Here is a 12744-nt window from a genome sequence, read left to right as displayed (position 1 = left end):
TTAACCGACGACGACCGTGACAGAATCACCCACCAACGATGGACCAAGCAGCAGAGGAAGGAGCAGACGGATTTCGAGTTGGACTGGCGGGAGAAATGGACTTGGGAGGAAGTTCTGGACGGGGCCGGACCTTGGCACCAGGCTGGGGAGTATCGCCGCCCGCAGTGGGAAATTGAGGCAGCCAAGGCAGAGAGGCGGAGGTACGAGGCCATGGACGCGCTGAGGGAGAAGCACGAGAGGCACCCCCAAGAATTGTTTTTGGGGGGGCACACGGGTAGTTTGGCTAGGCGAAGGAAGAGCCGGAAGCCAGCTACCCGTGGTTATATGGAGGAGCGTATGGGGTGGAGAGCGCTATGTTTCGCTGAGAAGCGCACTATCTCACCCATACGCACGCACAGTCCGGTGCGAGTTATTCCAGCCCCTCGCAGGTGCCGTGCTAGAGCGGGCATCCAGCCTGGTAGGAGGATGCCTGCGCAGCGCATCTGGTCGCCGGTACGCCTCCGAGGACCAGGCTACCCAACTCCCGCTCTACGCACGGCTACCATCAGGCCCCTGCACAGCCCAGTCTGCCCTGTACGAGCACCCCGCTCGTACAGGGCTACTAGTTCCATCCAGCCAAGGCGGGTTGTGCAGGAGGTAAGATCTAGACCGGCTGTGCGCCTCCATAGCCCTGGGTTTCCAGCTCCTGTCTCTCGTGCGGACCCGGAAGTGCGTCAACCCAGTCCGACTCGTCCTGTTCCCGCTCCCCGCACTAGCCTTCAAGTGCGTAAACCCAGCACCGCCAGTCAACAGTCGTCAGAGCTGCCCGCCAGTCAACAGTCGTCGGAGCTGCCCACCAGTCAACAGTCGTCGGAGCTGCCCGCCAGTCAACAGTCGCCGGAGTGGTCAGACTGCGCTAAACTGCCGGAGTGGTCAGACTGCGCTGAACTGCCGGAGTGGCCAGACTGCGCTGAACTGCCGGAGTGGCCAGACTGCGCTGAACTGCCGGAGTGGCCAGACTGCGCTGAACTGCCGGAGTGGCCAGACTGCGCTGAACTGCCGAAGTGGCCAGACTGCCCTGAACTGCCGGAGTGGCCAGACTGCCCTGAACTGCCGGAGTGGCCAGACTGCCCTGAACTGCCGGAGTGGCCAGACTGCCCTGAACTGCCGGAGTGGCCGAACTGCCGGAGTGGCCAGACTGCCCTGAACTGCCGGAGTGGCCAGACTGCCCTGAACTGCCGGAGTGGCCAGACTGCCCAGACTGTCCCGAGTGGCCAGACTGCCCAGACAGTCCCGAGTGGCCAGACTGCCCAGACTGTCCCGAGCGGCCAGACTGCCCAGACTGTCCCGAGCTGCCAGACTGCCCAGACTGTCCCGAGCTGCCAGACTGCCCAGACTGTCCCGAGCTGCCAGACTGCCCAGACTGTCCCGAGCGGCCAGACTGCCCAGACTGTCCCGAGCTGCCAGACTGCCCAGACAGCCTGGAACGGCCTGAGCCGGAGCCACCTCCAGAAATAGGTGGGTTGGGGAGGGGGGGTGTAGCACAGTGCCGTCGTTGACGGCAGCCACCCTCCCTTCCCTCCCTTTAGAAAAGGGGAATTTTTATTTTTTGTGTTTTTTGGGATTATTTTTTGTTAAGGTGCTTCCGGGGTAGCACCTTTAAGGGGGGGGTACTGTCACGTCCTGGCCAGTATATAAGGTTAATTGTTTTGTAGTTTGGTCAGGGCGTGGCAGAGGGTATTTGTTTTATCTGGTTCAGGGTGGTGTGTTTGTTTAAAGGGTGTTTGATGTAGTATTTCCGGGGTTTTGGTTTATAGTCTGTTTATGTATTTCTATGTGTAGTCTGGTGAGTGTGTTTCTATGTTGTGTTGATTGGGGTTGGGACTCTCAGTTGAAGGCAGGTGTTGTCTATCTGCCTTTGATTGAGAGTCCCATATATTGGGGTGTGTTTGTGTTTGTGATTCGTGGGTGATTGTTCTGTGTTGAGCCTTAGGCTTTGCCAGACTGTTTGTTGTTTGTTCGTGGTTTCGTTTTTTTTGTTGTTATTTTTGTATGTTCATTTTGGAGTTTAATAAATGTTCAAAATGAACAATCGCATGCCTGCTGCGTTTTGGTCCTCCTTAACCGACGACGACCGTGACACATTTGTATTATATATCTCTGGCCCATTAACATATTTTGCAATATGCAACCCGTTAGTGAGAGTGCTGTACCAATTTAACTGAAATGTTTTTTTGTTTTTTTACATTTATTTCACATTTATTTAACCAGGTAGGCAAGTTGAGAACAAGTTCTCATTTACATTTGCGACCTGGCCAAGATAAAGCAAAGCAGTTCGACAACATACAAAAACACAGAGTCACACATGGAGTAAAACAAACATACAGTCAATCATACAGTAGAAAAATATGTCTATATACAATGTGAGCAAATGAGGTGAGATAAGGGAGGTAAAGGCAAAAAAAAGGCCATGGTGGCAAAGTAAATACAATATAGCAAGTAAAACACTGCAATGGTAGATTTATAGTAGAAGAAAGTGCAATGTAGAAATAGAAATAATGGGGAGCAAAGGAGCAAAATAAATAAAATAAATAAATACAGTAGGGGAAGAGGTAGTTGTTTGGGCTAAATTATAGATGGGCTATGTACAGGTGCAGTGATCTGTGAGCTGCTCTGACAGCTGGTGCTTAAAGCTAGTGAGGGAGATAAGTGTTTCCAGTTTCAGAGATTTTTGTAGTTCGTTCCAGTCATTGGCAGCAGAGAACTGGAAGGAGAGACGGCCAAAGGAGGAATTGGCTTTGGGGGTGACCAGCGAGATATACCTGCTGGAGCGCGTGCTACAGGTGGGTGCTGCTATGGTGACCAGTGAACGGAGATAAGGGGGGACTTTACCTAGCAGGGTCTTGTAGATGACCTGGAGCCAGTGGGTTTGGCGACGATTATGAAGCGAAGGCCAGCCAACGAGAGCGTACAGGTCGCAGTGGTGGGTAGTATATGGGGCTTTGGTGACATAACGGATGGTACTGTGATAGACTGCATCCAGTTTGTTGAGTAGGGTATTGGAGGCTATTTTGTAAATGACATCGCCGAAGTCGAGGATCGGTAGGATGGTCAGTTTTGGATTGGAGATGTTTGATGTGAGTCTGGAAGGAGAGTTTACAGTCTAACCAGACACCAAGGTATTTGTAGTTGTCCACATATTCTAAGTCAGAACCGTCCAGAGTAGTGATGGCGGGCAGGTGCAGGCAGAGATCGGTTGAAGAGCATGCAATTAGTTTTACTTGTATTTAGGAGCAGTTGGAGGCTACAGAAGGAGAGTTGTATGGCATTGAAGCTCGTCTGGAGGGTAGTTAACACAGTGTCCAAAGAAGGGCCAGAAGTATATAGAATGGTGTCGTCTGCTTAGAGGTGGATCAGAGAATCACCAGCAGCGAGAGCAACATCATTGATGTATACAGAGAAAAGAGTCGGCCCGAGAATTGAACCCTGTGGCACCCCCATAGAGACTGCCAGAGGTCCGGACAACAGGCCCTCGGATTTGACACACTGAACTCTATCAGAGAAGTAGTTGGTGAACCAGGCGATGCAATCGTTTGAGAAACCAAGGCTATTGAGTCTGAGGATGAGGATGTGGTGAGGATGTGGCGATTGACAGAGTCGAAAGCTTTGGCCAGGTCAATGAATACGGCAGCACGAAAGAGAGGTTGAACAGGCTAGTAATAGGGGTTGCAATCATTTCAGCAGATAATTTAAGAAAGAAAGGGTCCAGATTGTCTAGCCCGGCTGATTTGTAGGGGTCCAGATTTTGCAGCTCTTTCATAACATCAGCTATCTGGATTTGGGTGAAGGAGATATGGGGAAGGCTTGGGTGAGTTGCTGTGGGGGGTGCAGTGCTGTTGACTGCAGTAGGGGTAGCCAGGCGGAAAGCATGGCCAGCCGTAGAAAAATGCTTATTGAAATTCTCAATTATAGTGGGTTTATGGGTGGTGACAGAGTTTCCTATCCTCAGTGCAGTGGGCAGTTGGGAGGAGGTGGTCTTATTCTCCATGGACTTTACAATGTCCCAGAACTTTTTTGAATTTGTGTTGCAGGAAGCAAATTTCTGCTTGAAAAAGCTAGCCTTGGCTTTTCTAACTGCCTGTGTATATTGGTTTCTAACTTTCCTGAAAAGTTGCATATCACTGGGGCTGTTCAATGCTAATGCAGAATGCCACAGGATGTTTTTATGTTGGATAAGGGCAGTCAGGTCTGGGGAGAACCAAGGGCTATATCTGTTCCTGGTTCTAGATTTTTTGCATGCTTATTTAAGATGGTGAGGAAGGCATTTAAAAAAAATAACCAGGCATCCTCTACTGACGGGATGAGGTCAATATCCTTCCAGGATATCCGGGCCAGGTTGATTAGAAAGGCCTGCTCGCTAAAGTGTTTTAGGGAGCGTTTGACAGTGATGAGTGGAGGTCATTTGACCGCGGACCCATTACGGACGCAGGCAATGAGGCAGTGATCGCTGAGATCTTGGTTGAAAACAGCAGAGGTGTATTTAGAGGGCAAGTTGGTTAGGATGATATCTATGAGGGTGCCAGTGTTTACGGCTTTGGGGTGAGATTGAGGGCATCAATTTGTGTGAGATTGAGGGCATCAAGCTTGGATTATAGGATGGCTGGGGTGTTAAGCATGTCCCAGTTTCGGTCACCTAGTAGCACGAGCTCAGAAGATAGATGGGGTGCAATCAGTTCACATATGGTGTCCAGAGCACAGCTGGGGGCCGAGGATGGAGTATATCAGGCGGCAAAGGTAAGAGACTTGTTTTTAGAGAGATGGATTTTTAAAAATAGAAGTTCAAATTGTTAGGGAACAGACCTGGATAGTAGGACAGAACTCTGCTGGCTATCTCGAAAATAGATTGCAACACCGCCCCCTTTGGCCGTTCTATCTTGTCTGAAAACGTTGTAGTTAGGGATGAAGATTTCAGAGTTTTTGGTGGACTTCCTAAGCCAGGATTCAGACACGGCTAGGACATCCGGGTTGGCAGAGTGTGCTAAAGCAGTGAATAAAACAAACTTAGGGAGGAGGCTCCTAATGTTAACACGCATGAAACCAAGGCTATTACGGTTACAGAAGTCATCAAAAGAGAGCACCTGGGGAGTAGGAGTGGAGCTAGGCACTGCAGGGCCTGGATTCACCTCAACATCACCAGATGAACAGAGAAGGATGAGGATAAGGGTACGGCTAAAAGCTAAAAGAATTGGTCGTCTGTGACGTCCGGAATGGAGAGAAAAAGAAGCAGGTTTCTGGGGCGATAAAATAGCTTCAAGGTATAATGTACAGATAAAGGTATGGTAGGATGAGAATACAGTGGAGGTAAACCTAGGCATTTAGTGATGATGAGAGAGATATTGTCTCTAGAAACATAATTGAAACCAGAAGATGTCATAGCATGTGTGGGTGGAGGAACTGAGAGGTTGGATAAGGTATAATGAGCAGGGCTAGAAACTCTACAGTGAAATTAGCCAATAAACACTAACCAGAACAGCAATGGACAAGGCATATTGACATTAAGGAGAGGCATGCTTAGCCGAGTGATCAAAGGGTCCAGTGAGAATTAGATAGCTAGCCGAGCCATACGTAGCAAGCTGGTAGAAGATGGAGGGAGGTCTGTTTTTAGCCACCTCGTGCGTTTCCGTCAGTAGATTAGTGGGGTTCCGTGTGGTAGGGGGGACCGGTCCAATTGTCAAAATAGTTATAGTTATAGTGGCCCAAGAAAGCTGTCCGATAGACCTATTCAGACAGCAGCCGATAAGATAGCTAACGAATTAGCGGGCCGCAGATGGGCATTCAGGTTACGTCGCGACGGAGGGGCCAGTTGGATAACTCCCTCGGGCAGATAATGTCGGCAGTCCAGTCGTGAAGGCCCGATGGGGCTCCACATCGGCAGTAAAAACGGGTCCGGATAGGTGGTCGTAGCCCAGGAGTGGCTGAAGGAACTCTTCAGCTGGCTAGCTCCGGAATAATTTATGTTAGCTCCAGGACCGACGTTTGCCAATAGTCACTCAGGTAGCAGCTAGCTCGCTGCAAGATCCAGGTGTAAATGTCCAGAGCCTGCGGTAGAAATCCGGGGATATGGAGAGAGAATATGTCTGGTATGCTCTCGTCTGAGTCGCGCTGTACAAAAGCTGGCGATAGCTTTTCGAGCTAATGGATAGCTGAGGACCGCTAACCGTGGCTAGCTGAACTCCAACGTTAGCCAGTGAAATGGCTAGCATCTGGCTAGCTTCTGTTGTGGATTTCAGATTTGAGGTAAATAATACTTTTTTTTTAATTGATGAGGCGGGTTGCAGGAGAGTGTTTTGAGGTTGAGTTTTTAGAAACAAATATGTAAAAAGATATGCGAAGAAAGTATGTAAATATATATATATACACGGGACACGACAGGAGGAGAACAAAGAAATGTGGTAGTAGTTCTTTATTAATTTAATGAGTACAGGGGACAGAGCAGAGTGCTATTATATCTTAAACCTTTAATGGGTGTGTGTTTAGCCTTGTCCTTTTGATCGGTTTTGATCGGTTTTGCTCTGTAGTCACTGCCAGTTTAGAAGCATTTGTTTCGGCCTCTAGACGTGCAAGTGGTATAATTACATGGTATATTGGTATATTAAGTGGTATATTACATATTCACTTGCAATACAATTTAATAATAAAGTACTGGTTTGCTGTATATTTACTGCAGTATTCTGTAATATATGGTCCATTGTGGAAAAATGTTGCGGGAGGGGAAAGAATCGCTGGCTCATTAACATATTTGGATGCGTGACTTGTAAGTGGCCATATTTGTTGCACCCTTTAGTGAGAATGCTCTACCAAATGAACTGATAAGTAGTAGTGCCTGAACAATTTTATCTGTTTAGGGGATAGATCAGAGTTGATTTATGTCTTAAACCTTTACTGATTGATTGCTTTTGTTTTGTTGGGTGACCATTTGTTTGCCTCATTTGAAGTGATTGCTTATTGTTTGAGTTGTTTATTATTTTGAATTTTAAATAAATGATGGATTGAATTTAAACAATTTTTAAAATGTTAAGCTGTAATGAACTTTGGATTAGCCAAATAAATTGACCTTTACTGGTTAAGTGTTTTGCCAAGTCCTTTTGGTCTGATTTGCCCTGTAATCACAGCCAGTTTTTAAGCATTTGTTTATGCCTCTAGAAATGAAAGTGATGTAAAACCCCAAATATACTGTATGCTGTAATTATCACGACACAAGGCGAGACCCAGATGCAGACACAGAAGGCAGATGGTTGGAGTCTTACAATATTTAATAATCCAATAGGGTAAGGCAAGAGAATGGTTGTGGACAGGCAAAAGGATCAAAACCAGTTCAGAGTTCAAAAGGTGCCGAAGGACAGGCAGAATCAAAGTCAGGGCAGGCAGGATGATCAGGCAGGCAGGATAGAAGTCCAGAGTCAGGCAGGGGTCAAAACTGGGAAGACTATCAAAAAGAGAATAGCAAAGGGAGAATGGGAAAAACACGCTGGTTGACTTGACAAACATACAAGATGAACTGGCACTGAGAGACAGGAAACACAGGGATAAATACACTGGGGAGAATAAGCGACACCTGGAGGGGATGGAGACAATCACAGGAACAGGTGAAACAGATCAGGGCGTGACAGTAATATACAATAGCCAGCAGCCAACCTGTTTGTACAAATCCCATTTAATTACAGTAAAATACCAATATTACAATTACAGTAGTATTTACTTTCTTACAGTATAGTAGGAAATGTTAGTGTATTGTTGCTCTGATATTACAGCAACTTATAGGAGACTGGTCACAAGTTACTGTGCACATTACAATAATAAACAAAATACCTTGAATATCTTTAACTAGAACAACATTCTCAGTAATGGTTACAAAATGTTTTATTTAGTTTAATGCACTGACTGGACAAGAGCATCTGCTAAATGACCAAAGTGTAAATGTAAAAATGAACACTTGCAAAGCACACTGCTGGGTATTATTCTAATGAGCTCCGCCCTCAAACTATTTGCGTTTTGATCAAATTTGGCCTTGTTTGGAGGCAGAGCTCATTAGAATAATACCCAGCAATGTGCTTTACATTTACATTTTGATCATTTAGCAGACGCTCTTATCCAGAGGGACTTACAGTCAATTAATTAAACAAAGGTAGATAAACAAGAACATATCACAGTCATAGCAAGTAAAAAGATTATGTTACCATTAACGAGAATGTTGTTGCAGTTAAGTGCGCTACTTGCAAGTTTATAAAATACAAAATACATGTATTTTAATTAAACTGTTACAAAATGCATGGATTGTAGGTCAGGCTAGTGAACTACAAATGACATTATAGGTATTGATACTATTGAAGTACCTATATCAAGTACATGTAACCAAAATACTGCTGATCATTGGTAATAGCTGCCTGCACTGTAAATGTTTACTAACCACTGTGCTTACAGTAATGCACTGTAAATTCTATAAATACAGCATGTTTCTGTAGTCTGGTGTTCCAGTAATATGCTGTAAATTTGTGTTTCGGTAAAGGTTCTGTAAATCTACAGTAATTTACTGCCTTTTGTGCTGCCATTAATTTACTATAAATGTACAGTAACCTACTGGCTACTGTGCTGCCAGTATTTTACTGTAGAAATTACAATAAATGTTTTACAGTGCAGGAGACAGTGAAAACATATTTTGGTTGTGTTGTTACCAGGTGTATAACTTCTGCAAGTTATGTTATAGTGTTGTTCCAACCTGTTTTCTCTTTACCAGGTGTATAAGTTCCTGTATGTGTGCCGTTTGCTGGATATTGGGCTGGCATCCCAGGCCTATCACTATTGTAAGGTGATAGGGATGTCTTTACTCAGACTGCAGGAGCTCTGCATGGTGCTGCTGGGAGAGCTTATCAAGTCATAGCACTTCACCATGGACCTCTGACATATAAACATCTGATACGCTGACCTACAGTATACATTCATACACGCCTAATCTATGCACATCCAAACATACTCTAAACACAGTCTTCAGGGAGAGGTTATGAAGGTAGCGTACTCTGACATTTACTGTACATTTCATAAACACATTTTATGCCAAAGTGCATTCCTAGTATCCAATCACTTTAGTGCCTGTATTCATAAACCATCTCAGAGTAAATCACCTTTTAGATCATATGGCAGGGGTTGGCAAGAGGCGGCCGCGGGGCAAGCCAGGAATTTATTTTGGCCCCTAAATCCCCCTTATTAAATATGAATATAAAACAATGCAAAATGTCCCAAAAGTTATGTCCCAAAAAGGAAGTTAACTCACCTGAATTATGCAAAAGTTACATTTGAACTCAAATTCATAAGGAGAGAGAGTGCAGGAAACAGTCAACTAATAAGGCAGTTGGGTGGACAGCTTTGTAGTGCTGAAACGTGAAGCGGTGGCCACGGCGTAATCAAACCGAGGTAGGCAGCGCATGGTACTGAAAGTAATTTGATTCATTAATTTCAAAACATTTCTCAATTTGAATTCAACTTCAGTAACAGCAAGAGGGCTTTGTGTTGGAGCCTATTTCTTCCTATTTAAGAAATAAGAGGTAGGCCTACCTGTTTGACAGACACAATTATGGTATCCATAGATTTGTACTAAGCCAAATCCTCCAATACTGTCATCTCACCATGCACTCCTTAAATACCTTTTTGTCTGTGAAGGGCTTGGTGTGTTTGGTTAAAACCAGAGCTCGAATTGTGAGGGTATTTGAGGGTAAGGCATACCCTTTGTTAAAGAAAATGTCAAAGGATACTCCTTGTTATCTTAAAATGGCACCTGATTATATAAAACGTTCTATAAAAATGCTTAACTCTGTGATGCCATATGCTAGAAAATAGCTTTAAAATGCCCAAGATTCCGAGGTATATGGTGATATCTTTAGTTAGTCTTATTTTGAAGCTGAGCTCTGGCCTTCTATATTCGAGAAGACAAGGAGACAAACCATTTACTTTGCTATTCTGTCTCTATAAATTGAGCTATTCACTGTGAAAAGATAAGATGTTTATACCCAGGTAGCTTTTAGGAATGCGCCAATGACCTTCTGTTGTTGGGTTAAGTAACAGACGAGAAGCCAGAAGTTGAAGCTTAAATTTTTCTGTGTCGGTCAGGCCTCTGTCTGGGTGGAAAGGCAATATTTTTTTAAGTAGGTTACCATGTTTAGATTCATAAGAATGTCTAATATTTAATTATTTGCAAACAGCGACAGTTTCGTTGCAAACAAGACACCTCTGGTTTGACATTGGAGAAATATGATAAGAATAAATATTTCTCGATCCGTTCTTCCCTGAAAATTCTATTTTCATTGTCATCCTTTCTTATTAGACTTTTTTAAAGCGACATTTTCTCTTCATTGAAAGCTGATTTTTGTGTGTGTGTGATTTTTATCAGTGTAATCAGATCAAAATTATTATTTTATTGTCGAATTGATAATATACTAACCAGATGTGTTTAAAATGTTGTTCAATTTGTAGTGTAAGCCTATTTTTGGGGCTGCTATTATATGCAACAACAAGAAAATTGGGCCCGTGGCTAAAACCAGTTGCCGATTTTGGGCCCCTAATCTACTGAACAGTAGTGCCTAAAAAAAGACTAACGGTGTGTGTGCGTGTGTGTGTTTGCTCCGCACTTTCCCCTCTGTGTGTGTGCGTGTGTCCTCTCCCCTCAGCTGGCAGAGCGGCTGAATCAGTGTGAGGGAATGGGACAACTCAGTGACACAGCTGACGACAGGCCTGGACAGGACCCTGGCTGGCTACAGCAGCTGCGATGCAGACAGCAGGACATACGGGTGACCGCACCACAAGGCATCGTCATTGTACCCGTCATGTCTCTCTGTCACATGTTTTCATGTTCCTCTGTTTCTGTTGGATATGATGATTACAGTATAAAACATATTTATTGAGTACAAACAACCTTGTGTAGAGTAGGGATTTGTTGTTGTTGATTGAGTAAGGGTCATAAATGGGACTCACTAAAGCCTGGATATTAGGATAGATATGGATATTAGCCTACAGTATAACCCACTGGTACTGGTAGGTTATCAGGTGAGTGAAATTATGTCAGTAGGCACTTATGTCAAGGTTACTTAGGTGGTAAGTATTTACTATAGTCCAGATGGCAAGACTAGTGTCTGGTTTAAACGTGTCTTTACCTGCACAATGTTTGACCTTACATAGACACTGATAGCATTGTAATTACTACATTATGATCCCTTTTTACCAATCAAATGATAAATGAATAACAATACCATACTCGTTTTTCTCTCCTCCAAAACATTCACTCCACATTAAGATGCTGTGGTTAAAACACATGTATTTGCTTAGATGGGGAGCTGTGGTTGTAGTGATACATACCTGGGACCTACAGTCCCAGATCATTATTTCAATGAATAACTAGTTTATTGGATTTATATAGCACTTTTTCAGATGCTCAAAGCATTTACATAGTAAGGGGGAACTTACCTCATCCACCACCAATGTGAAACGCACCCCCAGTTTCTGCTTTGGTTTCCATTTAGAATCAGACACCGGTGACCTTTCTGTGAGGGGTGATGCATGTGCAGGCACAGCAGACCAACGTCCCACCTCTGCTGCCAGTCATGGCTTCTTACACTCAGCCTGCAGTGCCCCTTGTGGCGGGAGGTTAGGACTACAGTTACCACAACACAGACACTGCCCATGCTCAGCTTCAGCATCAGACTGCACCTCAGCATCCTACACTGGATTGTCCTTCAGCCACGGAAGGTGAGACAATGGATGAGGGTCCTGGTTTTGATTGAGCAAACATACTCATGATTCACACCCGTTTCTAGTGATTTAATATTAAACATGCTCATTTAAGTTCACTCCTTTTCACAAATTTTGGGAATCATCTTACATGTTTCTGTCGTTAACTGTGATATGAGGACTTCATGCTTTGATTTCATTGTATTCTTCTAGAGTCTGATCATTCTTCTGTCCCAGGCATGGTGAGTCCTTGGGAGAGTTTTATTGACTACCGAACATACATCACATGTGATACACAAACATACCTCCCATTGCCACAAACGAATTAGCGTTGAATTGAATTTGACATTGAATTTAATCCTTGTAAAGATTTCCAGTTATTTACTGAGCACCTGCTGTTTGTGTTAGGGGTGCTATATTTAATGTGTATACTCATAGTAAGGTTATGTTTATTGTCAAGTTGTACAACATTTTCAGCTAAGAGCTGAATTGCATCTAAATAAATAAATAATCAAATCAATCATGTGAAAACATTAATTGTCCCATATGAATGTTGGGACGATGCCGGTGGCAGGATATGGTCATGGTTATGGAGGGCAGCAGGCATGCCAGCAGGGAGGGCACCAGGTCACCATCACGGAGGGGGGAAAGGCCACAGAGACAGACAAAATCCAACTAAAACAGGTGGGTAGAGCCTGAATCCTGTCGTCATGTCACAGCATCAAATAGGAACCAGGGATTTGTTTTAATGAGCCTCTCTCTATCTATCTCTCTATCTATCTCTCTATCTGTCTCTGTCTGTCCTTCTGTGTGTGTGTCTCTGATCAGAGCAACAAGTCAGGGTGGTTTAGCAGCTGGTTCAAACCCGAGCCCAAAGAGCAGCAAAGTGAGACGTCTCACTATGCGGACTCAGCTGACCCAGTTCCCACTACGTTAAGGGTCAAGCATACCTACTTTTAACTCTTACCCAGCCATTAGACAGAGGACATA

The 12744-nt window shown here is 44.5% G+C and overlaps 1 long non-coding RNA gene across 1 annotated transcript; it reads left to right on the top strand.

Moving 5' to 3' along the window:
• The first annotated feature begins 11686 nt into the window (after window positions 1-11686).
• On the top strand, window positions 11687-12744 carry LOC115192325 (uncharacterized). Its single transcript, XR_003877913.1, has 3 exons — window positions 11687-11772; window positions 11968-11996; window positions 12329-12744. It is a non-coding gene; the product is annotated as an uncharacterized LOC115192325 (long non-coding RNA).

The sequence above is a fragment of the Salmo trutta genome, chromosome 4, assembly GCF_901001165.1.
Source record: "Salmo trutta chromosome 4, fSalTru1.1, whole genome shotgun sequence".
Classification (NCBI taxonomy): domain Eukaryota; kingdom Metazoa; phylum Chordata; class Actinopteri; order Salmoniformes; family Salmonidae; genus Salmo; species Salmo trutta.
The sequence above is the reverse complement of the archived record's forward strand: the minus strand, read 5'-3'. Positions and strand labels throughout refer to the sequence as shown.